The sequence below is a fragment of the Falco cherrug genome (assembly GCF_023634085.1).
Source record: "Falco cherrug isolate bFalChe1 chromosome W unlocalized genomic scaffold, bFalChe1.pri SUPER_W_unloc_1, whole genome shotgun sequence".
Classification (NCBI taxonomy): Eukaryota; Metazoa; Chordata; class Aves; order Falconiformes; family Falconidae; genus Falco; species Falco cherrug.
The window spans coordinates 5,884,237-5,910,198 of record NW_026599288.1 but is presented as its reverse complement, the minus strand read 5'-3'; the positions used below and the strand labels follow the sequence as shown (position 1 = coordinate 5,910,198).

The 25,962-nt window shown below is 43.1% G+C and overlaps 2 long non-coding RNA genes across 2 annotated transcripts; one reads left to right on the top strand and one right to left on the bottom strand.

Annotated features, from left to right (window-relative positions):
* Nucleotides 1-13,356: 13,356 nt before the first annotated feature.
* LOC129734881 (uncharacterized) lies at nucleotides 13,357-16,387 on the bottom strand. The gene is made up of 2 exons (XR_008730426.1): nucleotides 15,803-16,387; nucleotides 13,357-15,205 (listed from the first exon to the last, which is right to left on the bottom strand). It is a non-coding gene; the product is annotated as an uncharacterized LOC129734881 (long non-coding RNA).
* LOC129734884 (uncharacterized) lies at nucleotides 16,080-22,844 on the top strand. Its single transcript, XR_008730429.1, has 3 exons — nucleotides 16,080-16,174; nucleotides 16,881-18,694; nucleotides 21,099-22,844. It is a non-coding gene; the product is annotated as an uncharacterized LOC129734884 (long non-coding RNA).
* Nucleotides 22,845-25,962: the final 3,118 nt, after the last annotated feature.

Below are 25,962 nucleotides of genomic sequence, written 5' to 3'. Positions count from 1 at the left end.
GCAAGGGTAGATACAGGTCCTAAAGACCTGCTGGTTACAGCTGCTCACATAGGGCCTGGGGGCAAACCAAAAAGCACACAGAGGCCCCTTGGGCATACCAAACGGCAGGTGGAGATAACCAGAGGGCAGAGGGAGGGCTCTGTAGCAGACCGAACAACAAAGAGAGAGCTCCTGGGGGAATCAGAGGTCAAGCGATAGCTGTGATATACAACAAAAGGCAAATGTGGAGTTCTGAGGCATGTCAAAAAACACTGAAAGTCATTCTCCTCAAATTCATCACCAGCTTCTATTCTACTGTATTGATGCCAGGAACCACCCAGACTTCCCAGCATGCTCAGGTGGCCCCAGTATGCAGAGTACCCTTGGATCAGGGCTGAGCAGAGCTCCAGCAGCAAACATAGCCATCTCTGGAGAAGGGATGCACCTCTCCCACACTCTTCTGAGCTGGTAGCACAAGACTTATAGCCTGTATCTGTATGGAGACTTTTTCCCTGAGGCTTTCAGAATGAGGATGGTTTGAGTCACCAGAGAATAGATCAAGAGGCTGATGTCCTTCTCCAAGCCTTAAAAGGCTGAGATAGAAAGGAACAGAACAGAAGTCAAACTCCTGTATCTGCACAGACCCTCTTGACAGGTCCATCCCCACTCAGCTCTTCCCACAGGCAAGAGGGAACAAGGGGGGGAAAATGGATCAACTTGAAGTTCCTGGCTAGGAATGCCCCAAATGCCCCTGAAATATCTCTTTTTACTCTACCCACATTGCCCCTCCTCTGTACAGGGAGCAGAACCCTCCTTGCCTGGTGGAGGAATTGGATCTCACTGCTCAGTGTCTTCCCTCCTTCCCACCAGCCCTTCCTGACACCCCTTGCAGAGGACTCATCCTTTCAAATGTCCTACACCACCTTCTTGTTACAATGCCTCATATGTGAACCAAAAAACCCTAGGCACACACAACACTTCCAATGATGGGGAATCCACAACTTCTCTGGGCAACCTGTTCCAGTGTCTCACTTCTCCTAGCTGCTCTTTCTCTTGATCACATGTAGTTGACACGAGTTGGTTTTCTGTGCTGTACTTGCCACGTCATCAAGTATGTGAGGTGGTGAAGTTTAGTCAGCGGAAGTGGCAACTTTTATCTCCAAATTGCATTTCCAGGTGGCATGGAAGACACAACAGGTGAGTCACCAGGGAGAGGGTGTGCGGTTGTTCACATCTCTCTCCACTGGCAGGGCTGCCCCACATGGCCCCTTTTTCTCTCTCTTTCCTGATGCCTGTCTCATAGGGACTTCTACTGGTGGGGAAGGTCACACAGGCCTGGACTGCTGCTGCCTCTGGAGCATGCACACCCTAGACTGTCAGAACAGTGTAGAAGGGTGTGGAGAGCACCTGGAATCAGAGCTGGCTGACAGGAGTTGGGCTGCATCAATTTGATCTGGGATGTGAATTGTCTCCATGACATTATCCCCATGACTGGGGATGAAGTCTTGGGACATACTCCTCAGGAGACCGCAGGAGAGGTGTTCCACCATGCTATGGAGTAGGCGATGGCTGGACAGGAGTAGGTAGAATGACAGCAGCACATGGCAGTGTGCTGTGAGCCACCTGGAATTCCAGCTGTTTCCTTTCTCTTACCCATGAAGGTGGCAAGCTTTGCAGCACCTGCTCCCAAGGAGCTGTTGGCAGTCTACACAGCAGAACTTGAAAGCTTTGGGAACACAAGCACACTCAGGTAGCTTCTCTGCATTCCCAAATTCTTCCTGCTGCTGTTGCCAGGAAAAGACTAAACAAGAGAATGCAACAGCTGCCTTCCAAACTCGACACTGTGCTTACGTGTCTTTTCTTTGGCAGTTCCACTTTACACAGAATCCATTCTCAGGCGGGAAATAAAAAACTTAAGACAACTATTCAGGTAGAAGGGGCTTCTACAGGCCTCTAGTCCAATCTCCTGTTTAAAGCAGTCAGCTATGGGATCAGACCAGGTTGGTCAGGGCTTTCTCCAGTCAGGGCTTGAAAACCTTCAAGGATGGAGATTCGAAAACCTCTCTGGGCCGTGGCTCCATTTCTTGATTGTCCTCATGGTGAAAAACTGCTTCTTTATATCCAGTCTGACCCTCTCTTGTTTCAATTCATACCAGTTATCTTTCATGCCCCCACCATTGCTGTGAAGATCCTGGCTCTGTCTTGCTGTCCTCCTCATAGGTACTGGGTGGCTGCTATCAACTTTCTTCCAGGTTGAACAAGAGAAGTTCCCTCAGCCTTTCCTCATAGTGCAAGTACTCCAGCCACCTGACCATCTTGGTGGCCCTCTGCTGAACTCACTCCAGTTTATCAATGTCTTTCTTTGGCATATGAAGGCACGGACTCAGGTTGTGGTGGAACCAGAGACACTTTATTGTGCAAAGAAGGTCATATTTATATCTCTGAGCCCAGATACAAATTCCAGCTGTATGTTCCACCAGGCTCAGGGCGGAAGCTGTTCATGCAGTTACATAGCTATATATGGTTATAAATATGCAAACACCTTTTGGCCAAATAAACATGTTTTTCTTTCTTACTTTCCTTCATAAGACCCAGATGTTTGCTTACTTCCCGTTAGTAACAATCACACAGTCTCCATCCTCCTCTCCCACATCTCCCCCTTTTTTGCTTGTTAATTGTGACAAGGCAAAGGTTGTGTTTAGCTGGGTGACCATGACCTGATTTATGTTACAGTCAACTAAACACTGAATACAGGAAAAAAGTTATGGGAGACATAAGGCAAACATCAATAAAGTGGTTAAGGCAATTAGAATACATCCTGCAATACTTTTGATCCGCAGCTCGAAGTTTCCCAGCCATGAGAAGAGACCAAAGGCATCCCACCCCTGGCTCTGCTGCAAATCTTTGTTTAAGATTTTTAAGTTTTGTATGTTTTTGTGAATTGATTCAGAGTGGTCACTCAGATTCACATAACACATCCCATCAAAGTCTTCCCACCCATGTCCCTGTGCCAACAATAAAAAATCAATAGCAGCTCGGATCTGTAGTGACGCATGATGGACAGAATCAACATCAGCTAATAAGCCATAAAAAGTAGTGTTTGTAGTATTACTTGCTTTAGCAAGCCAGCAGCCTAATTTATTAAGCAAGTTAAGGGTGTGTGTTGTTCCTATAGAAGAGATTAGAGAAGTGAAAATGCGTTGTGCTGCATTCCAGAACTCAACTTGAGAATTACAGTCTGCTGTGAGGCCTGTGTTACAAACATTTGACATATGGTGGGATTAACATGTCCTGTGGTCCCTATATTTTGACATGCTCTTGCCATGTCTGACAGCATAGGGTTGCAATTGTGAAAGGGCTGCAATGTCTGCTTGCAATCTTCATTGGCATTATCATACGCTAGTTGTTTTAAAAGCAGACCTCGAGCTTCCTCATGCTCGAGGAATTTTGTTGTTGCAAAATATTTGCTTTTGTTGTTGCAAAATATTCTGAAGCCAATCAATAAAGGTAGTATATGACACTCTAGGACCCTACAAGACTGTAGAAAATGACTCACTAGAGGCACACCCAGACTCTGGTATTTTCCAGACTGTCTTAATAGTTATTCCTTTAATTTGTAAATAGGCATCCCTGGGATACCCTGCCTGAGTCATGGAAGCGGCATAATTATTTTGTCCAGCCAACTGCTCACAGTTAACAGCAATCCCCCAATTAAGGTTTTCAAGCAAGGCCACTACACATAGTTCATGAAAATCAGATAACCACATCATATACTGCATCAGAGTGAGTATCATGTGAAGTAATGACCTCCAATCATGTGGTGCGAGTGTATAAGACTCTGCTATTGCTTCAAAAAGGGTCATAGCAAACACACTATGAATCCCCCCTTCCTGCACTGCTTTTCTTAACTCTTTAATAGCCTCATATTGCATAGGCTTCCACTCTGGAGGCTGATTTGGCCGATAAAATACTGGACATGCCATCACGATTCCCAAATCCCCTCACTTAAGCGCTTCCTGCTTGCATTCCCGCCACCGATCCTCCAGACCCCCTTTCACCCTCCCCCAAAAACACAGTCAACTCATCAGGGAGGGAGGAAAAAGGTCTGGTTCCTTTTCTGGATCTATAGGACCTGGAACAAAAGGTTTATCAGTGTCAATGGAATCATTGTCTGAGTTGTCCTCTTCCCGTGCTTGGTCCTGGGTTGTGAGGGTTGCTGCAACCAGTGATGGGAGCTTTGGGGGCAGAGGAAGTGTGGACAGAATCACCATTGTTGACGGTGTGTTGAAAAGAGCCACGCTGTCAGTGGAAGTTTACAGCCTCCCCTGGTTATTCACTGTTAGTAGAATTAGTCCACACTTGGCAAGGAGTAGTCAGGATCTGTCACCAAGCTGATAAATGCTTTCCTGCAGTGGAAAAGGGGTGGGGGGGGTGTGGGGGGGGTGGGGGGGGGGTGAGTGAGCAAGCGACTGTGTGGTGCTTGGTTGCCGGCTGGGGTTAAACCATGGCACAAAGAAATATGCCTAATCAATAATGATGATTCAATATTAGAAGGTTCCTAGTTGCTCTAGACAATTAATACAAAATTTTAAGTAATGGAGGCTGATGTGTTGTGGGAAAATCACTTTGGAGGGGGAATTAGAGAAAACTGGAACCTAATAGAAGCGTAGTATTACAGAAAGCTTTTTAAAGGGTAAAATACAGTTATCGCTTTCAGGATGGTTGGCATGCACGGAATCTACATCACCACAGTTCCCTAAGCAACACACCCTGCCAGCTCAGCACATGCTGATAGGAGTGACAGAGGGTGGAGCAGAGTGGAGACACTGCGGCCATGCTCTGTTGTGCTCCCTGCAGGAATGGGAACTCATGGCACCACACAGCTGATAAACTGCATACCAGTTGTCACATGAAGAATCCATGAGATGTCTGTGGCTGAGCCAACCATTGTGGTGAAATGACTCTCCTCAGCTGAAATAATCTCATTGTAATACTAATGCACACCTCCATCTTAAAGTTACCCGCCTCCAGGGTACTACTACACCTCACTGGGCACACAACACCAGTTAGTAACAACAATATGTATGACTGGAGTCACTCAAGCTCCACCCAAATGTGATGGAAATGGACTGGTCCTGGACTGAAATAAGTCCAGGGCAGGGGGAATTGTTGTCTAAACTCCCAGATTACCCAACTCTGATTCAGTGTTCACAAAGCTAGGTCAATCTGACCCACTCTCTGAAGTAGTTATGAATGAAGGGACTTCTAATCAAGGGAGTCAGCCTTGGGGAGCATGAGAAACACAGAACAGACAGTGAAAAGAACACCGTTATCTAAGTTACGCAGAGAGAAGCCTTCAAGTGAGGAAAGTTCTGGCTATGAGAGGAAACAGGATGATAAGGTGTTGCAGTCCACTGACATCAATAGGTGTCTTGGTTTTGGCTGGGATGGAGTTAATTTTCTTCTTAGTAGCTGGTGCAGTGCTGTGTTTTGGCTATGATGTGAGAACAATGTTGATAGGACACTGATGGTTTTAGTTGTTGCTGAATAATATTTGTACAAAGTCAAAGACTTTTTGGTTTCTTGGGCCTTGCCCAAGGCTGGAGGGGCACAACAAATTGGGATGGGACACAACCAGGTCAGCTGACCTGAACCAGACAAAGAGGTACTCCATACCATGGGACGTCATGCTTGGTATATAAACTTGGGGGGTTAGCTAGGGTGGGGGGGGATTATTGCTCAGGGACTGGCTGGGCATCAGTCAGCAGGTGGCGAGCAGTTGTACTGTGCATCGTTTGTTTTCCTTTCTCCCTTTTCCTTTGGGCTTTATCCTTTTCCCCACCTTTCCATTATAACTGTTATTATTGTTATCATTATTGTTATTCTTCTTTCCTTTTTATTCTGTTTAAATTATTAAATTGTTCTTATCTCAACCCTTGACTTTTACATTCCTTTCCGATTCTTCTCCCCACCCCTCCGGGTGGTGGGGTGTGAGCAAATGGCTGTGTGGTGCTTGGTTGCCGGCTGGGGTTAAACCATGACAATAGGACAAACTAATTGTGGTAGTGGGAGACTCTGACCTCCAACTCAAATAGCCCCTCCAAAAGAGTGCAAAACCCCACTTGAGGAGCATGTGTAGTTAGTTGAGTACTTCAGTAGTGGTATCTGAGGATGCGTACTAATTTGCATTAGAAGCTAGAAACTTGTAACTGGTCTGGTGTATGATGAATGAATATGCAATGTACTATGAAGTATAAAAAGTGGACAGATGAGGGGAGAAGTTAGGGAAGAGTCCACCTTAACTTCTGGGCTCTGTCGACAGGCTGAGCCTGTCTTGTCCCTCATAGGGATGCCTATTGGGTAAGAATCTTTTTTCTATGACTAACATATGTTAGCTGTTATTAGATATATTGTTTAAAACTTGCTTGCAGTCAGTGTGTTTATCACCAGCAATCTTCAAACCTTATTCTGTCATGATTTAATATTAATAGAGTGTCATTCTGTAAACTGTTAGTGTTAATCCTTCGTGGGTGCTAGCAGTCACCAGCAGTGGGTAACATATTCAAATAAAGCAAGAAGACCCACTGAAGGGTCTCCCTTATGCTTTTGACACGTTTCCCTGAACAAGTCAGTCAAATCGCCCTCCGATCCAGTGGGTCTGTTCAGTGAAGGGTCCCTATAATGGGACGCTGACAGACTGGTTGGGCACAAGGGTCTCAGCTTTCCTGGGGTGCTGATAGAGATCAAACACTAAGAGTCGAGAAAATCTCTGTTGCCCCTCCCCGTGACAAGTATTATGATCATTCATTCTGATATGTTTTGATCATCAGTTTTAATGTGGACTCTGACTCATTTTTAAAAGGTTAAAAGTAACTTCAAATGTCTTTTTGTTGTACTCAGACTCCTTTTATTCTTTTAACACTTTCCTTTTAATTTATGAAAGACTCATGAAAATAGGAACAGACTGTCAAACACACGCGTTTGTCTTTTGATATATTGTTATGAGTTTTGAGGAAACTCATGTCTTTTTACTAGTAACTATTCAGTTTTGAGGGAGGGCACAAAATCAGGCAACTTTTGTAAAATTCTAAGGGTTTTAGACAAGGTTTCTGATGCATCAACTAGCAGGTATAAAAATAGCTAATGCTTCTGCAAACAAAGCTAACCTACTTGCAGTAATTTAAAAACTTTCAGACTTTGCTGTCAGTTTGACTATTACTTCTTCAGTGAAATAATTTTTTCATCTTTTTTTTATTAATATGTGGTATATGCTGTTTCTCCTTGCAGAGACCTCCACATTAATAAAAATGCAACACTCAATCAACTGTATAGCAAGCCTTTTGGTGCTTTACTTCTAAAGCCATTAAAAGATGTGGATTCTAATTTGATCAACAATTTGGAAACCTTTAAGATGGATTATCCCACAGTATGTATATTATTTACAATCCCTTTTTTCTTCTTTCTCCGTCTCCTGAAACTGCATTGGTGGTCTGTAATAAAACTACTATATTTGGTTGTACTGTGAAATGTTCTTTCTTCCATGGCAAATGTGTAGTTATATGTTCCAATGTTGTTGCTTCTTTTTCAAAAAGCTATATATAAGGGGCTTAACCAGGGCTTATGGACAGAAGATACTCTAAACTTCATTGGGGGTTTTGTTTGGGTTTTATTCCAGTGTTGTCTGTAGCATATAGTACAATAAAATTTACATAAGAAACTAAAATTTTAAGTTTCTCTTATTTTGAAAGACCAGTCCATCTCCCCCAGCTTAGTAAATCTTTGCATCATCTACACTAGAAGACAACATTTACTGCTAAACTAATTACATTTATTGGTGTTTTTTGCTGAGTGCTCTTCTAATAAAGAACTCCTCAGTGGAGAGCTTCCACTGTATTTTGCCAACTAGTACCAAAAATAGATTCTGAACTACTTTTTTCCTAGCATTAATAAGGACTTAATGTAAGCTTATACTTGATCTTGAAAACTGTTTGGCTTTGTCAGATGCTTTCTTTGCTCTAAGGAGCTTACAATTTAAAGGTGGAATCTCAAAATGCTTGCTGCATTGGCCAATGTTTGTAGTATGCTATTCTGGAAGTAAAAAAGGACTGTGGCTTCTCCTTCAAGCCCTCAATGTTTTGAAACTTGATTAACTTTTAAATTCTTTTTAAAACCGTTTCAGGTATTATTAATTACATTCCAAAAAGAGCAAAAGGTGCATATAAGCTATATAGTGAGTTTTCTTCAAGTATTCTGAGTGCTTTAAGTTTATCACTAAATGCATAGAGGGGAAGAGGGGGAAAATAATAATTTGGAACTGGTTAAAGATGAGTAGTTTTTCTATAACAAAGTCAGTTTGTCATATTTTGAAGAGCTTGAGATATGCAGATGTGAATCCTTTTGACTCACTTATACTAATATATTAGTATATGCTAATATACTATCTGGAGTGACTGAGGTATGTTTAATGAGTATTTGAGACATGCAGTCTGTGCTAATATTGTATGCAATTCAAAGAAGCCTCAAACATCTCTTACAATCTTACAGTGGATGACTATTATGATATCAAAATATTATTCAACTTTTATGACTAAAGCATTTGCCAACACATTGAGGGAATTATGCCACCTGCAGGAATTATGCCACCATCAACAGGCCTCAGCCCTAGGTTTCTGCTTGTAGATGAGTAGCCAATACACTGAGCAAATAAGTGGTTTATTTATCTGACATGCAGAGCAGCTCAAGCTGGATGCCTCTGAAGAGGGACCCCAAACAAAGAAAACCCTGGGCAATTATACCCTTACAATCTAAATTCCCCACCCCTCATGCAAAAGTTCTGACCAGTACTAATATTAGGGTCTGGAGTCTTCCTGTTCTTCATTGGGTCCCTTCATTGTCTCTAGGCGGGCCTTTTCTTCTCTTATCTCTAAGGTTGCTGCATCAACTGCTGACTGTATCTTCCTTATCTTCTGGCTTGAACCAGCCCTGGGGCCTTCTTTTACTTAGCTAGGTAAAAGTTCAGCATATCTGGGTGAAAGTTCACAGCTTGTGGCCTAAGGCTTCAGCAAATTTAGGTACTAATGCTAAGCAAGTTATGCTAAGCAAGTTCTATATAAGTAGTATACTAAATTGCACAACACTACAAAAACAAGGTTCCTTGGTTTTTGAGACTTCAGAAAAACAGTTCTGCTGAATCTTTCTTTATGATTGTCGTGGTTTTACCCTGGCTGGTAATTAAGTACCACACAGCCGCTTGCTCACTTCCCCATCACCCAAAGGGATGGGGAGGAGAGTTGGAAAGGTATGTCAAACGCAAGGGTTGAGAGAAGAACAATTTAAGAATTGAAATAGAATACAAATGAACAATAATAACAATTATCACAATAATAGTTATAATGAAAAGGGGAAGGGAAAGAATAACATCCAGAGGGAAAGGAAGAAAGGAACACAATGCACAACACAACTGCTCACCACTCACCAACCAATGCCCAGACAGTCCCTGAGCAATGACCTGCCTGCCCCGGCTAAGCCCCCAGTTTATATACCAAGCATGACTTCCCATGGTATGGAATACCTCTTTGGCTAGTTGGGGTCAGCTGTCCTGGCTGTCCCCCCTTCCCAGTTCCTTGTGCCCCTCCAGCCTTTTGGCTAGCAAGGCTTGAGGAACTGAAGTGTCACACATCAAAGCCCAAACACAGCACCATACTAGCTACTAAGAAGATAATTAACTTCATCCCAGCTGAAACCAGGACAATGATAAACAGTCCTGGCCCTTACTACTTAAACAAATCGGACATACATAAGTCCATGGGCCCTGAGGGGATGCACCCATGAGTGTGAGGGAGCTGGCTGATGTCATTGAGACCCCACTCTCAATTATCTTTGAAAGGTCATGGAGATTGGGAAAGATTCTTGGGGACTGGAAGAAAACAAACATTGCTCTTATCTTCAAGGGCAGGAAGGAGGACCCAGGGAGCTAAAGGCTGGTCAGCCTCACCATAATCCCTGGGAAGGCAATGGAGCAACTAATCCTGGAAACCACTTCCAGGTACATGAAGGACAAGAAGGTGATTGGGAGTAGTCAGCATGGCTTCACCAAAGGGAAGTTATGCTTGACCAAGCTGATAACCTTCTACAATGAGATGACTAGCTTGGTGGATAAGGGGAGAGCAGTGATCCTTATCAAAAAGTTCTTGATCATTTTATCTCTGTAATCGCAGTGAAATAATAGCTCTGCAAGTGTGCATGGACTCCTAACACCTGTTTATTTCCCATGCTGTGTGCCTTTGTATACAGGCGCATAAGATGGACACACACACCCCCACACCCATGCTGCTTTCACCAGGGGAAATACAAAAGCCTTCCCCATCATGCTATCCCCTGTACACTTTTGTCCTGACAAGTTGCAATGAAAAAGATTCAAGTTCATCATGGTTTTTGAAAATTGAATTTTTGAGAGTTGAAAGACGTGCATATAGCTTAAGTATATAGTAAATATAGCTTTAAAAGTAATTCTAATTTTAATTGCTTTTTATTATGCATTTAAGATTGCAAAGGAGCAATACAGAATATGGAATAGAATCACAGAATCATTCAGGTTGGAAAGGACCTCAGTAGGTCTCTAGTCCAACCTCCTGCTCAAAGCATGGTTGGCTATGAAGGCAGCTCAGGGCTTTCTCCAGTTGGGTCCTGAAAACCTCCAAGGACAGAGACCACACAACCTTTCTGAGCCCTTATTCCACTGCTTGACTGTTCTCATGGTGAAAAACTGTTTCCTTATATCCAGTATGAAACTCTTTTGTTTCAACTTATGGCTGTTGTCTCTCATCCACCCACCATGCACCATTGTGAAGAGCTTGGCTCTGTCTTGTGAAAAATCGTGGGTTGAGATAAAGGGAGTTTAATAGGTAAAGCAAAAGTTGCACACATAAGCAAAGCAAAATAAAGAATTTATTCACTACTTCCCATTGGCAGGAAGTGTTTAGCCATTTCCAGGAAAGCAGGGCTTCATCACACGTAATAGTTACTTGGGAAGACAAACACCATAACTCTGAATATCCACCCACATCCTCCTTCTTCCCCCAGCTTTTATTTCTCTGCATGACTTTATATGGTATGGAATACCCCCTTGCTCAGTTGGGGTCAGCTGTCCCATCTGTGTCCCCTCCCAACTTCTTGTTGAGAAGTTGAGATAAGGACAGAGAGATCACTCAGCAATTATCATCATGGGCAAAACAGATTTGGCTTGTGGAAATTAATTTATTACCAATCAAATCAGAGTAGGGTAATGAGAAATTAAACCAAATCTAAAAACACCTTCCCCCCACCCCTCCCTTCTTCCCAGGCCCAGCTTCACTCCCAATTTTCTGTACCTCATCCCCCTGAGCAGTGCAGGGGGACAGGGAATAGGGATTGCAGTCAGTTCATTGTGCTTTGTCTCTGCTGCTCCTTCCTTCTCGTGCTCTTCCCATGCTCCAGCATGGGTTCCTTCCCACAGGCTGCAGTTCTTCACAAACTGCTCCAGCATGGGTCATTTCCACAGGGTGCAGTCCTTCAGGAACAGACTGTTCCAGCGTGGGCTCTTCTCCATGGGCTGGAGTTCATGCCAGAAGCCTGCTCCTGCATGGGCTCTCCACAAACTGCAGCTTTCTTCAGGGCACATCCACCTGCTTCATTGTGGAGTCCTCCATGGGCTTCTAGGTGGATATCTGATCCACCGTGAACTCCATGGGCTGCAGGGAGACAACCTGCATTACCATGGTCTTCACCACAGGATGCATGGGAATCTCTGCTCCAGCACCCGGAGCACCTTCTCCCCTTCCTTCTTCACTGACCTTGGTGTCTGCAGGGTTGTTTCACATTTTTTCACTCCTCTCTCCCAGCTGCTATTGTGCGGCAGGTTTTCCCCCTTCTTAAATATGTTATCACAGAGGCACTACCACCATCACTGATTGGGTCAGTTTTGGCCAGTGATGCGTCTGTCTTGGAGCCGGCTAGCATTGGCTCTGTTGGACATGGGGGCAGCTTTTGGCATCATCTCACAGAAGCAACCCCTATAGCCACCATGCTACCAAAACCTTGCCATGTAAACCCAACAGACACCTTCATCCTACTCAATGGCGAGACAGTGTGAGAAGCTGAAAAGGCATTGACCCTGTCTAAGTACTGTTCAGCAGTAACTAAAACATCTCTTTGTTATTGGCATGGTTTAACCCAGCCGAAAACTAAGCACCACACAGCCACTCACTTGTGTCAGGATGGGGGAGAGAATCAGTAGGGTAACAGTGAGAAAACTCAAGGGTTGAGATAAAGACAGTTTAATAGGTAAAGCAAAAGCCGCGTATGCAAGCAAAGCAAAGCAAGGAATTCATTCAGCACTTCCCATTGGTAGGCAGGTGTTCAGCCATCCCCAGGAAAGCAGGGCTCCATCACGCATAATGGTTTCTTGGGAAGACAAACACCATAACTCCAAACAACCCCCCCTTTCTTCTTCCCCCAGTTTATATACTCAGCATGATGTCCCATGGTATGGAATACCTCTTTGGCTAGTTCAGGTCACCTGTCCTGGCTGTGTCCCCTCCCAATTTCCTGTGCCCCTCCAGCCCTCTCACTGGCAGGGTCTAAGAAACTGAAAAGTCCTTGACTTAATATAAGCATTACTTAGGAACAACTAAAATTATTGGTATAATTTAAAAATTATTCTCACACCAAATCCAAACCACAGCACTGCACAAGCTACTAGGAAGAAAATTAACTCTGTCTCAGCCAAAACCATGACAGTTATCAATATTGTTTTCATCACAAATCCAAAACATAGCCCCATACAAACTCCTTTGAAATTTAACTCTATCCCAGCCAAAACCGATACAGAAGGCTGCTAATAAATCCCCCCTAAACGTTTGTTATGAAAATTTCCTTTCCTAAATATTATGTCAATCATTCTTTATAGTATGAAAGTGCATTAATATTGTTAATAAATATTTGTTTACATTACATACTGCAATGTAATGAGGTAGTGGAATTTTACTGGAGACTTTGGTATTGTTCACACTTAAGTAAAGGACCAGAAGGGAAGCCTGGCACAGGAAATAAAGGCTTTGCTTCTTGGAATCTTAAAGCTGTCCATTACGGATAAAGGATACTCCTGGACAATCTAGTTAATGCCATCATCCTAGCCCCTCTAAGACATTTTTGAAACTCTCTCTTTATCATCTTGTCCTATAAGCGGGTCTGTTAGTGTGCAGCACCAATTCACACTTCAAGTAGAGGTATCTCTATCTTTTTATTCTAGTTTGCACAAAGTGCTCATTGGTTCTTACAAGCCTTGTTGTGGTGACGCAAGTCGAGGCGGACTTAAAAGAAACACTATGTCTGCGTGGCTGGGTTCGGACAAAATGGCCTTTATTGTTTATATAAACTATTTATATATCTTAGAAAGTGGAGGTGTCAGACCCTGATAGGTTTTTGTGTCCTTCTTGCTCGCTATTTGCTGTTGCTGTAGGTGCCCGTATGCTGTGGTTCTAAGTTCCGGTTCTTCACACCCTGTTTACAGACCTGACAATCTGTGGCTGTCTTAAAGGTACATAGCTAAGTCTTTGAAGTCAGCTAACTTGTCTGCAGACCCGCTGCAGACCCCAACAATTCCCCCTTTTTGTTTTTGAACAGCTAGTACCAGGTTTGCCATGTTCTGCAGGGCCCTTGCAAACATGACGGCAACCAAGGCAATAGCAAACAAACAATACTGCCAATTGAGTGAATGGATGCCAAAAAGGCTGACATTTTCTCAGATTTTGGTAACATGTTGCTGCAATGGGGCGCCTAAAATCCACGCAGCACATACCATCCAAATCCTCACAGCCATGTCCTTGAGCCAACAACAAAAAGCCAATAGTTGCTCTGTTTTGTATGTAATGGTGGCAAATTTGACGCACATTCTTAACTGCCTAACAAACAAGGTATCGACATTCAAAGTGCAAACAATATCAACTTCTTTTGGGTTAACATTAGACAGAGGTAATCAATTATTGAAAATATCAAGACTTTCAGTAAGATTCTTCATTCCCTGCATACATTCACTTTTTTGCAACAATGTCTGCAAGTCAGTTTCAAGGAAGGGCACACCAAACAAGGACTGGTTCAGTAAGGAGGCCGCACATTAGTTGTAGGGTTGACTGGCAGCAGCAGTGCTCCCACGATCCGGCACGCTAAGCTCAGGCCGTACACAGTGAGCAGGTATCCATCATGGACCTTCATCTGTAGAAACACAAGCATAACCTCTCCCCCAAGTCAACAATTCATGTGGTCCCGACCAATGCCCGGTACAAGGGTCTTTCATGCGTACTAAGACACCCTCATGCTTTCTGTAATCGTGCCTCTGGGGTCATTCCCTTCATTCCCCCTTTTTGGTTTTGTTTTGGTTTTTTTTTTAAGTTAGTGCCACTTTATTAATAGACTCACACCAATGTGTACCCCCAGCTAAAAATACACACGCTAGGCAGACTTTGTTATTTAAAAGGTGATAGGTTGTTCACACGCTTCCATCTCATCCTAGTTTCTACTCATACTCCCTTAAAGTTATTTAACTCTTTGCTGCAGGATCGCAGCTGCACATCATTCAAAGCAAGGCTAAAACTGCACATTATCAATGTCAAAACAACCCACTGTCTCTGTTCCGTACAATTCTACAATTCCTTTTTTTTTTTTTAACAGCAAAATACCTTTCAACCACTGTAATACAGTAGATTATAGACAGTTTTTCCGCGTGACAGAACACAGTCACCCTGTACCACTTTCCAAGCAAATGGTGTGTGAACGTGAGGATTACCAGCAGCCACATCTCCCAATACAATAGGATATGCATGCGGTGCATCGGTGGAAGGAGTAGGAAGATCAAGGAGCGGTCCGCCTATCTGTTCTACTAAATCCCAGTTCCCGTCTCTCAATGCCCCATCTCTTACAGCCTGCCAAAATCGCCGAGGGTCGCGCGTCATTACTGTACCACTGGAAACTGGATTTTTACCACCTCCACCTTCTTCATTGCCTGTGACTGATAACGTTGGCGTAGCTGGACCCGAATCCGGGTTTTCGGCATTTCCATCCTGCGCAGGCAGGGCCGGAGCCGAGGGGGTGGGCGGGGGGCCGGAGCAGCCGCGGGAGGCTGGAGTGTGGGCTGGGGGGAGTCAGGGGGGCTGGGATCGGTCCACCGAGGCTTCTGCTTGTCGTCCTAGTCCTCGGAATCGGTATTAAGTATAAGTCGATGCAGCTGGAGAGTTTTAGGGGATTCGGGGCATTGGGGAGTGGCGTCTGGTAAGGGACACAGACTCTCCCCCTCCCCCTCCCCCACCCCCTCATCCTCTTGTCAGTATTCCGGAGGGGGATACAGGGGAGGTTTGAACGACGTACCCTCATTCGCATTGTGCTGACTTTTTAAGCTCCCACTCGCGTCTTGTGGACTCTGCAAGTCTCCATTCACATTTTGCTGATTTGGCAAGCCTCCATTTGCATCTTGCGGATTCTTGAAGCCCCCTACAACATGTCTAAGCAGTCCCCAGGTAAGCAAAAACCCGGACGCCTCTTTGTCTCCTTTTTCCACAGCTTCTGACAGTGTTGATCCTAAATTGTCCCAGATCCACACACTAAGAGCAGTCGCGGGGGACACTTCCACTCCATGTGTTTTGGCCCACAATAACATATTTTTTAACCGAAGCCCATCTAAAGTAATTCCACGCTTCTCTAATACTAATACTTCTCTAATACTAATTTCCACATTGATAGCACCATGGTATCTTTAGATAACTTACTCCCCATGCTGTCCCTGGTGGCTCACCTTACCGGTGTCACGTTCTCCCGGGATCTCGCAGCCGCTCGCTGCGCTACTCCGCTTCACCAGGCTCCGCCTCCCCAGCAACCCGCTGGTCACAGTCTCAGGATCGCTCCTGACACCCCTTACCGGGGTCACATCGGCACAGTCTCAGGGTCTCTTTTTGATACCTTTTACTGGGATCAGATAGGCACGTCGGGGTCACCAAATGTGGTGACGCAAGTCGAGGCGGACTGAAAAGAAACACTATGTCTGCGTGGCTTTTGTTTCCTTCTTGCTCGCTATTTGCTGTTGCTGTAGGTGCCCGTATGCTGCGGTTCTAAGTTCCGGTTCTTCACACCCTGTTTACAGACCTGACAATCTGTGGCTGTCTTAAAGGTATGTTACCGAAATCTCGGACTGAAGAACTTATTGACACCAATGTGATGTAGATAAGCAGACACTTCTTTATTGACGGCCGGGTGCGTGAGCGAGTCCTCTCACGATCAACGCATGCCAGGTCTCAAAATCAGACACCATATATAGAACTTATTCATACATATTCATTAAGTATTCATGCATAATCATAAGGTTTCCCATAAATCATTAACATACTCTCCTCCCATATCCGATTCTGCGCAATAAAGGTTAGAAAGGTCCGGAAATGGGTCTGGGGTATGATTTGGGTAGGTGGTATATGAGTCGGTGGTCTCGATCTCCCCCTGCCGGAATTACCTTTCACTTAAGGTAACTGTTTCTTGGCCAGCAACTATGGGTTGCTTCACTCGACTCTTCCCAGTCCACATAAATTCTCATTTTGACATTTTAGTACATCCTCCTAGGTTACATATAAACAATCATCTAAAATCTTAAGTCTGTTATCTAAGTTCTAAACATTCCTACTAGGTGATTCTGACCAATTCCTCCGGCCTTGGTACGGGGCTGTACAGAGGATTTTTTATAGCAGCTTTTTACTATAACTATAAGTTTCATTAAAATATATTTCTTATCCTTCTATATTTCTATTACATGATTGATTTTATAAAATCAAATAATCAATCAAATAAAGTCAATCAATCTTAACTTATTAGCAAATCTATAACAGGTACACGGCTAAGTCTTTGAAGTCAACTAACTTGTCTGCAGACCCGCTGCAGACCCCAACACCTTGTCTCCATTTAAAGGTACAGTATTATTTTTTTCACCAGGCATGTTCTGTGGGGAGGGGGCTTTGTTAGTAGGGGGCTCTCTTTGCTCGAGGGTGGATCTTTTAGTATGCTGATTAGGATAGTTCACACACAGTTCCAGTAATTTTCTGTTTAGTTTCATTAACCATTTGGTTCTCCTTGAGCTTGTTATTTCTTAGTTTGAGGTATTCATGGTGTCTCTCCCATCTCTCTAGGTTATGTTTTGTTAACTGTAAGGATTTTTCTAACATCCTCTGTTTTTCAAATTTTCATTATAGATATTTACATATTTTGTCTCAATTTCAAGTTAAATAACAGACTGGCCTTCTATTAATCACATATCTGTGAGCTGGTCAACTACAATCTGGCATCATAGATAATTGACTGTAGCAAGACCGATTCCAGAAACATCTGGACCAATAGACAAGCAGCAAGAATGCTGCAGAAATATAGTTGCTTTGCAAAGTTTTACTATGATTAGCAATTGGTAGCATGGGTGTTAGTGATTAGTCAAATCGTGTTATACTTGAATGCTTGAAGGGTACAAGAACCCTGTGTAAAATGACATTCAGGGTGCCCCAATTTGGCTGGGACTCCTCATGTGCATGAATAAATAATTACCCTTGTAATTCTATACTTTGCATCTTAGTCTCTCTCCTTGGTCAGCACAGGCCAGTTGTGAATTTTTGTAACACCACCTCTTCTCCAAGATGAACAATCTCAGTTCCCTCAGTTCTTCCCCACAGAGAAAGTACTCCAGCCACCTTACCATAATGGTGGCCCTCCACTGAACTCACTCCAGTTTATCAATGTTTATCTTTTACTGGAGGACCCAACACTGGATGCAGTATTTTAGATGTGGTATAACAAGCACTGAGTAGAGAGGGATAATCCCTTCCCTCAGTCTGATGTTTGTATTCAGGTTAATCCAGCCCAGGATGCTGTTGGCCTTCTTTCTCCCATCCCGTGTTCCCCATCTCTATGTTTCCACATCTGTGTGTTTGTTCTCAATTGTTTCCCTCTGTATTGTCCCTCCTTGTTTTTTCCTCACTGTTGTCACCCCATGTATCCCCCCACAATGATCACTGTAATAAGTAACTAAGGGTAATTTGCTGATCAAATGGGCTTTTAACAAAAGGAATGATCTTGCTGCAACAAATTTGAGAACATTCTGTCTGTCGACAAAAGAGTTAACCATGAGGTTTTGAGATGTACTTTCTCAAGGCCAATGTTAAACCATAATCTCATGTTACTATGACAACCTTTGTCTTTGTCCAGACCTTAGTGTAAAAATAGATTAGTTTTGTAATATACAGCTTCCTGCTATGGGACTGAGAGCATAACTGTTTGCTTAAATCGGCCCTGAAGCTGAGGATAAAAGGGCTGTGTTACTTGTTGGAATTTGTGAGCCTGGATGGAACTACGACTCCCTGGCCGCCCAGCGCGCTGTTTTTGCTTTCCTGCCTTAATAAATACTTAGTGAATTTATTTCAGACTCTATTTGTTTAAATTCAACTATAACAGATTTGGTGCCGTGACTCGGATCCAGACAGCTGACTCTGAATTCAACTCTGGGAGGGCGCCCCATCTTCGGATGGTCCCAGAGGAGATTCCGACTTAGCTCACCTGGATTTTCCGAACTGAGATAGGAAAGCAAAAAGAAAGAGAAAGGAGATACTGCAGTTCCCCATAATTTTTGTGCATGAAGAGCCAGATGAAGACTTGGGAGTGAGTGAGTATATTGTGGTTCCGTTTGGTCGGGGATTGGGTACCCGGGGTGCGAGTGACTGAGACGTCTACCAGACTTAGTAGTCCACCAGGCAAAGTGAGTGTGGACCTCCTTGTAGTGCGGTTCCCATTGTCCGTGAGGGTGTGGGCCATGAACGGAATGAACAGAGGGAAGCGAGTGAATTTTGAGTGAAAGAAGGCACTCTTGGAAGATGGGCCAGAAGAAGAGTAAGGCTTCTGGTTCCATGCAGGAGATATGGGGTGGGGGTGGGCTCCCCGATATACCCCAGGATAGCCTGTTAGGCCTAATGATCCAATATTGGGACACCTCCCCTTCTCGAAAGGGGAAGTCCAAGGAGAAAATGGTCCATTATTGTATGGAAGTATGGGGAGGAAAACAAATAAGAAAGGATTTATATTGGCCTATTTTTGGATCCCTTGAGGATTGGATATGTCAACAACTGAATATATGTGTTAACAATAAACAGCCATTTAATAAGGAGGAGAGTGAATATGCCTTTTTATGGATCCTGGGTACAGCCCAGACCGCTAATTTGTTCCCATTAAAAGAAAAGAAAAAGGATAGAAAGAAAAGGCGAACTTCCAGTATCTCCCCCACCCTATATTCCCCCTCCTCCGCTACCACAAGGTCCTGAGCATGATCTTCTTCCAACAGCACCCCCCCAATCTGAGGAAGAGGCCCCTCCTAATCGAAGAATGTCTAGAAGTCAAACTAGAGAAAGGAGGGAGGAAAATCTATTATATCCATTAAGGGACACTGCTATGGGGGGACCACAACCCAGAGTTGGATATGTATCTGTACCCCTCAACTCTGGGGATGTGAGGGAATTTAAGAAAGAAATGGGACACTTGTTAGAAGACCCATTAGGGGTAGCAGAATGTTTTGATCAATTCCTCGGCCCCAACATTTATACTTGGGATGAGATGGAGGCTATTTTAAAGATCTTGTTTACAAATGAAGAACGAGGGATAATCAGAATGGCAGGCATGAGACACTGGGATCAGAGACACCAACATGGCCCAGCCAGAGATTTAAAATGGCCCTTACAGTGGCCCAATTGGGACAATCAAGATCCCACACATAGAAATAATATGGTCGATCCCTGGGATATGATAATTCAGGGAATTAAGGATTCTGTACCCAGAGGACAAAATATTAACAAAGCCTTCAATGAACAACAGAAAAAGGATGAAACCCCCACCGAATGGCTAGAAAGGCTGAGAAAGAGTTTCCAGCTATATTCTGGACTAGACCCTGATAGTCAAGTGGGTCAAGCCCTGCTGAAAACTCAGTTTGTGGCTAAATCTTGGATCGATATAAGGAAAATGTTAGAGAGTCAGAAGAGACAGGCTAGAATCTTGGTGGCAGCTGTAAGAGAAGGACAAAGTCAGGACAGGAGAGGAGAAAGGCCCCAGAAGGGCCCAGAAGACCCTAAAGGAAAGGGATTTGGCTCACAAGATTTAGAGTGGGTTTATTGCTACAAGAGGCGGGCATTTCCAAAGAAATTGTTGAAAAAGGATAATGGATGAAAAAGTTTTAAAAGAAGATTAGGGGGGTCAGGGGCTCTATTTGCTGGGGACCCCTAAGGTTACCGAGCCCTTGATAAAATTAAAATTGGGTCCTCAGCATGAAGTGTTCGAGTTCCTTGAGGACTCGGGTGCCAAAAAATCAACCATCCAAAAGTTACCCTCTGTGTGTGTGGAATCAAAGGATAAACTCCAAGTAATCGGTGCAAAAGGGGAACCTTTCAAAGTGCCCCTGATAAGGAATGTAACAATAGAAGCTCCAAATAAATATGGAGTAGGAACATTTTTATTGGTCCCAGAAGCTGAATATAATCTTTTGGGGCAAGATCTGATGGTGGAATTAGGAATCAATTTAGAAGTAGATCAAGAAAAATTAAAAATAAGATTATGCTTATTAACTATGGAAGATGAAGCTAAGATTAATCCAGAGACCTGGTATAGCCCGGGGTCGGTGGGAAAATCAAATATCAAACCAATCACGGTCTCCATAAAAGACCCAGATCAGCCAATTAGGATAAAACAGTATCCCATCTCTAGAGAAGGGAGAGAAGGGTTGCAGCCAGTAATTGAGAGACTTTTAACTGGTATCTCTCCCTTTGAAACGTTATATGGCATGCCTTATGACTTTGGATTATTAGTGGAACACCCGAAGGTCGAGGATAAAATTTTAACAGAATATATTTTAGAACTCACAGAAAGGAGACAGGAATTAAGAAAGAAGGGTTTGGTAGTACAAAGACCTCCCTTGGACATTTCCATATACCAAATTCAGCCTGGAGACCAGGTATTAATCAAAACCTGGAAAGAAACCTCCCTAACACCCCGTTGGGAAGGACCCTTTGTTGTTTTACTTACCACAGATACAGCTGTACGGACAGCGGAAATAGGATGGACTCACGCCAGCAGAATTAAGGGACCTATCTTCCCAGAGACGTGGACTGTGACGTCGGAACCAGGGGACCTCCGAATGAAGATAAGGAAAAACGAGGCCGGTAAATGAACCACTCCAGAAGGGAAGTAAGAAATAGTTTATATCAATGGTTCCAAATACCACCTGGAATTACCCTACGAAAGGTATATTTTGCACCCTGGAGTGAAGAACAAATACCTGACCAAATGGGGGGGAGCTGGATTATACAAACTGACAGGAACTCCTCAGATTTTTCCCTTTTGCTGTGAGACAGAGACAGATATACCCTAATCACCCGGTATAGGAGACATCTGTGGAATACCCTATTTAAAACACCCTACTGCCGGACACTTATGCTGGGTTGTTTGCCAATGTTTAAATTGTGATAAAAAGTGGTCTTGTGTTTCAATTAAGAGACAACCTTATTGTATGAAATGTCACAATAATCTGACACCTACCAGGGAACAACGGGCTCAAGCAGAAATTTGTAAATTATTTTGTGGATGGGAACTGTCAGTACCTGAACTTTGGGAAGTATATGAAACAGACTGGTATAGAGTTTTAGGACAGTGTACTATAAAATTCCCCTGGAAATGGGCACAACAACCAAACAGGTGGAAATATATTTGAGAGATAACTAAATCTTTAAACCTTGAAATTATTGACAGGATAACAGCAAAATTCCCCTGAAGACGACCTGCTGCTGCCGAGAAGATATTGATATCCCGTTGCTCTCTGCAAAGGAGTAGACGAGGAAGGCAGAGAGGTACTAACAGTGGGGAAATGAAGGCTGTTATCCTGATAATAATATTAATTACCACAATTTTAGGAAATGAACATCAACCCTTCAATTGGACCTTAGGTCGATGGGAAGGTCCTGTTATATTGAAAACTAATGTTATGGCCGGTGCTCCAAGTTTCTTAGTATATCTCTGTGATTCAGTGCCCACACAACCATGTCTTAACCAGAGGGCTCATTACTTTTGTCCAAACTCAAACCCAGGAAAAAGTTATTGTAATTTTCCAAATAATGTTGTTATTGACTCTGACTTTTGGACCCTGTATCATCAATAAATTTGTAATTTTTGTTAAAAGCAGGTTGGAAAAAGTGCAGCTAATGGTAATGAAACAATCAGAAATGGAAATTAAAATTATACCAAATGAAAGTCCTGAATTAGTTGTGGCTTGTGAGGTATTATCTAGATTTAATCAGCAAATCACTTATAAATAAAAGAAGGGGGGAATTGTAATAAGTAACTAAGGGTAATTTGCTGATCAAATGGGCTTTTAACAAAAGGAATGATCTTGCTGCAACAGATTTGAGAACATTCTGTCTGTCGACAAAAGAGTTAACCATGAGGTTTTGAGATGTACTTTCTCAAGGCCAATGTTAAACCATAATCTCATGTTACTATGACAACCTTTGTCTTTGTCCAGACCTTAGTGTAAAAATAGATTAGTTTTGTAATATACAGCTTCTTGCTATGGGACTGAGAGCATAACTGTTTGCTTAAACCTGCCTTGAAGCTGAGGATAAAAGGGCTGTGTTACTTGTTGGAATTTGTGAGCCTGGATGGAACTACGACTCCCTGGCCGCCCAGCGCGCTGTTTTTGCTTTCCTGCCTTAATAAATACTTAGTGAATTTATTTTGGACTCTAGTTATTTCAATTCAACTATAACAATCACCACCCTTGTTTTCCCATCTGCAGACCCGCTGTTGCTCCTCCCTCTGTGGTTTCCCCCCCATATTTCCCCATTCTGCCCCCCATTTCCCCCATTTTCCCCCTCTATTGTTCCTCCCTCTATTGTTCCCCCTCTATATTCCCCTCTCTATTGTTCCCCACTTTATGTTCCTCCCTCTATTGTTCCATCCATAATGTTCCTCCCATCTATTGTTCCCTCCTGTTTCTTCTCTATATTCTTCCTTGTTCCCTTGTGTAGTTTCATTCTGTTTCCTCCCTCTGCATTCCCTCTCTTTATGTTTCCCTGTCTATGGTTTTGTCCTCTACTTTTTTCTTCTGCATTGTTTCTCCCAGCTTTTTCTTCCCTCCCTCTTTGTTCCTCATTCTGGTGTTCCCCCCCTAAGTTGTGTCATATCCCATCCCCCCTCATATTGTTTACCCCTCTATTATTCCTCTGTGAAACAGTTCTTCTTTCAGGTCACTTATAGACAGGGCTCTCAAGCTCACTGTAACCCAGAATATGCATTCTCTAGTGTCATGGTTTAATCTCATCCAGCAACTGGAGTACCATGCAGCCTCTTGCTCACTCCCCCCCTCTTCCCCAGTAGGATGGGGAGGAGAATCAGAAAAAGGTAAAACCTGTGAGTTAAGAACAGTTTAATAATTGAAATAAAATAAAAATAATAATAACAATAGTAATTGTAATCAGAGAGAGGGGGAGGGAGGAATAAAACCCAATGGAAAAAAACCCAAATTATGCACAATGCAATTACCACCTGCTGACCAACGCCCAGCAGTGGTCTGCTGCTCCTGGCCAACTCCCCTCAGTTTATATACTGAGCATGACATCATATTGAAAAGGGGCTGCTAAATCTTGTAAATAATATGACCTCTTAACAATCGACTTTTTTTATACCTTAATTGTTTGCAATTAATCTTTGTATACTTGTAAGCAATAAATCCAGGTTCTAACAAAGAGGTAGCCCTGGAGGATGAAGGAAAACCAGCCCAAGGCCAGTGATTCCAGGCCAAGAAAGAGACTGAGATGACCTGGTTTAAGACCATATATGGGGACTACAAAGGAGAACTCTGGCCAACTGATTAGAGAGTGGGTGGATTTGCAGACCCTCGAGACCACCAAAGACCCCCACTCTGGACAACTGGGTATGTGTGAAGGGAAGGGCAAATATTATAATTAGTATTGGGGTATTCTCATGAATATGTATGTCTTTTCCAGGAAATTTGTTGAATATGTATACACATACTGCATAAAAGAGCTACCTGAGAGAAGGAAGCTATGCACGTTAGGTGGAGCTATCATACCCTGTGCATCCAGCGCTGTTAATAAAGAATACTGCTTAACAGTAATAAACTTGCTGTTGAGTGATTTTTCTTTGTTTCAATACGTTATGGAATATCCCTTTGACTAGTTCAGGTCATCTGTCCTGGCTATGGTCCCTCCCAGCTTCTTGTGCACCTACTCACTGGCAGAGCATAGGAATCTAAAAAGTCCTTGTGTCACCAAAATCAGGAATAAGAAAACTCCTTAACACCAATGTAGCATTAAGAAGCAGGCATTCTTTATTGCAGCGCTGGATGCATGGGGGATCGATCCACCTAACATGCATGCCATATGTTTCATTCAAACAAAATTATATAGTCCACACATGCTTATGCATTACATTTCTCAGAAAAATCATACATATTCATTCAATAGGAGGTACTATGCTAATTAATCATCACGTATTCTCCTTACGGGTATCTCTGAGTCTTTTAAGGGGTCTCAAACAATAGTTGACCCTATTGTTACCGAAATCTCGGAATGAAAAACTTATTGACACCAATGTGATGTAGATAAGCAGACACTTCTTTATTGACGGCCGGGTGCGTGAGCGAGTCCTCTCACGATCAACGCACACCAGGTCTCAAAATCAGACTCCATATATAGAACTTTTTCATACATATTCATTAAATATTCATGCATAATCATAATATTCCCCGTAAATCATTAACATACTCTCCTCCTATATCCGATTCTGTGCAGTAGAGCTTAGAAAGGTCTAGAAATGGGTCTGGGGTACGATTTGGGTAGGTGGTATATGAGTCGGTGGTCGCGATCTCCCCCTGCTGGAATTACCTTTTACTAAAGTTCACGGTTTCTTGGCAGGTAACTACAAGCTGTTCCAGTCGACTCTCCCCGGTTTCCATTCATCTCATATTCTGACATTTCAGTACACCTCTGCATACAGAAGACTGGTCAAATACAAAGAAACCTTTCAACCCTAAAGTTATTACTTAAGTTTTAACAATGGTTCCAGCCCCTTCTTCTAGCCTTGGTACAGGATGTACAGAAGATCTCATAACAGCTTTTACTGTGCAGCTATAAGTTTCATTTAAAATATTTCTTATCCTTCTATATTTTAATTTTATAAAATGATTTTATAAAATCAATTAATCAAATAAAGTCAATCAATCTTAACTTATTAACAAATCGATAACACTATAGTTACAGCTGATGGATCACTGAACCTTAATTTAGTTCCCTTATATGGAGACCCCCTCTCTCTGTGTTCCCTGCCCTCTGTGGGTCCCCCTATACTTCCCCACCCCATACTTACCTCCCAGTATATCCCACTCCCATAAGTATATCCCCACCCTCCAGGATTCTTCTTTCCCCAGATGCTTCCCTGCACTGATGTGCTCTCCCCTGTCCTGATGATGCTTCCCTCATCTCTGATGTTCCCATTGCTGCTCAGGGAGTGGCCAGACATGGGTCAACAGGCAGTAAGCAATTGTATTGTGCATCACTTGGGATTTGGGGGTTTTATTTCTCTCTCTCTTTTTGTTATCTCCCTTTCCGTTACAATTCTTATATTATTTTTATAATATTTTATTGTATTTAAATTATGAAACTGTTCTTATCTCAACCCACAGAGTTTACCTTTTTCCAATTCTCCTCCCAATCCCACTGGGGGAGGTGTAAGGGTGAGCGAGCATCTGCATGGTATGTAATTGCTGGCTGGGTTTAAACCACGACAGTCCTTTTCAGCACCCAACATGGGGCATGATGGGTTGATATAGAGACAAATCTTACTAGAACACATTAGAATAAATTTTTTATAAACATTCAT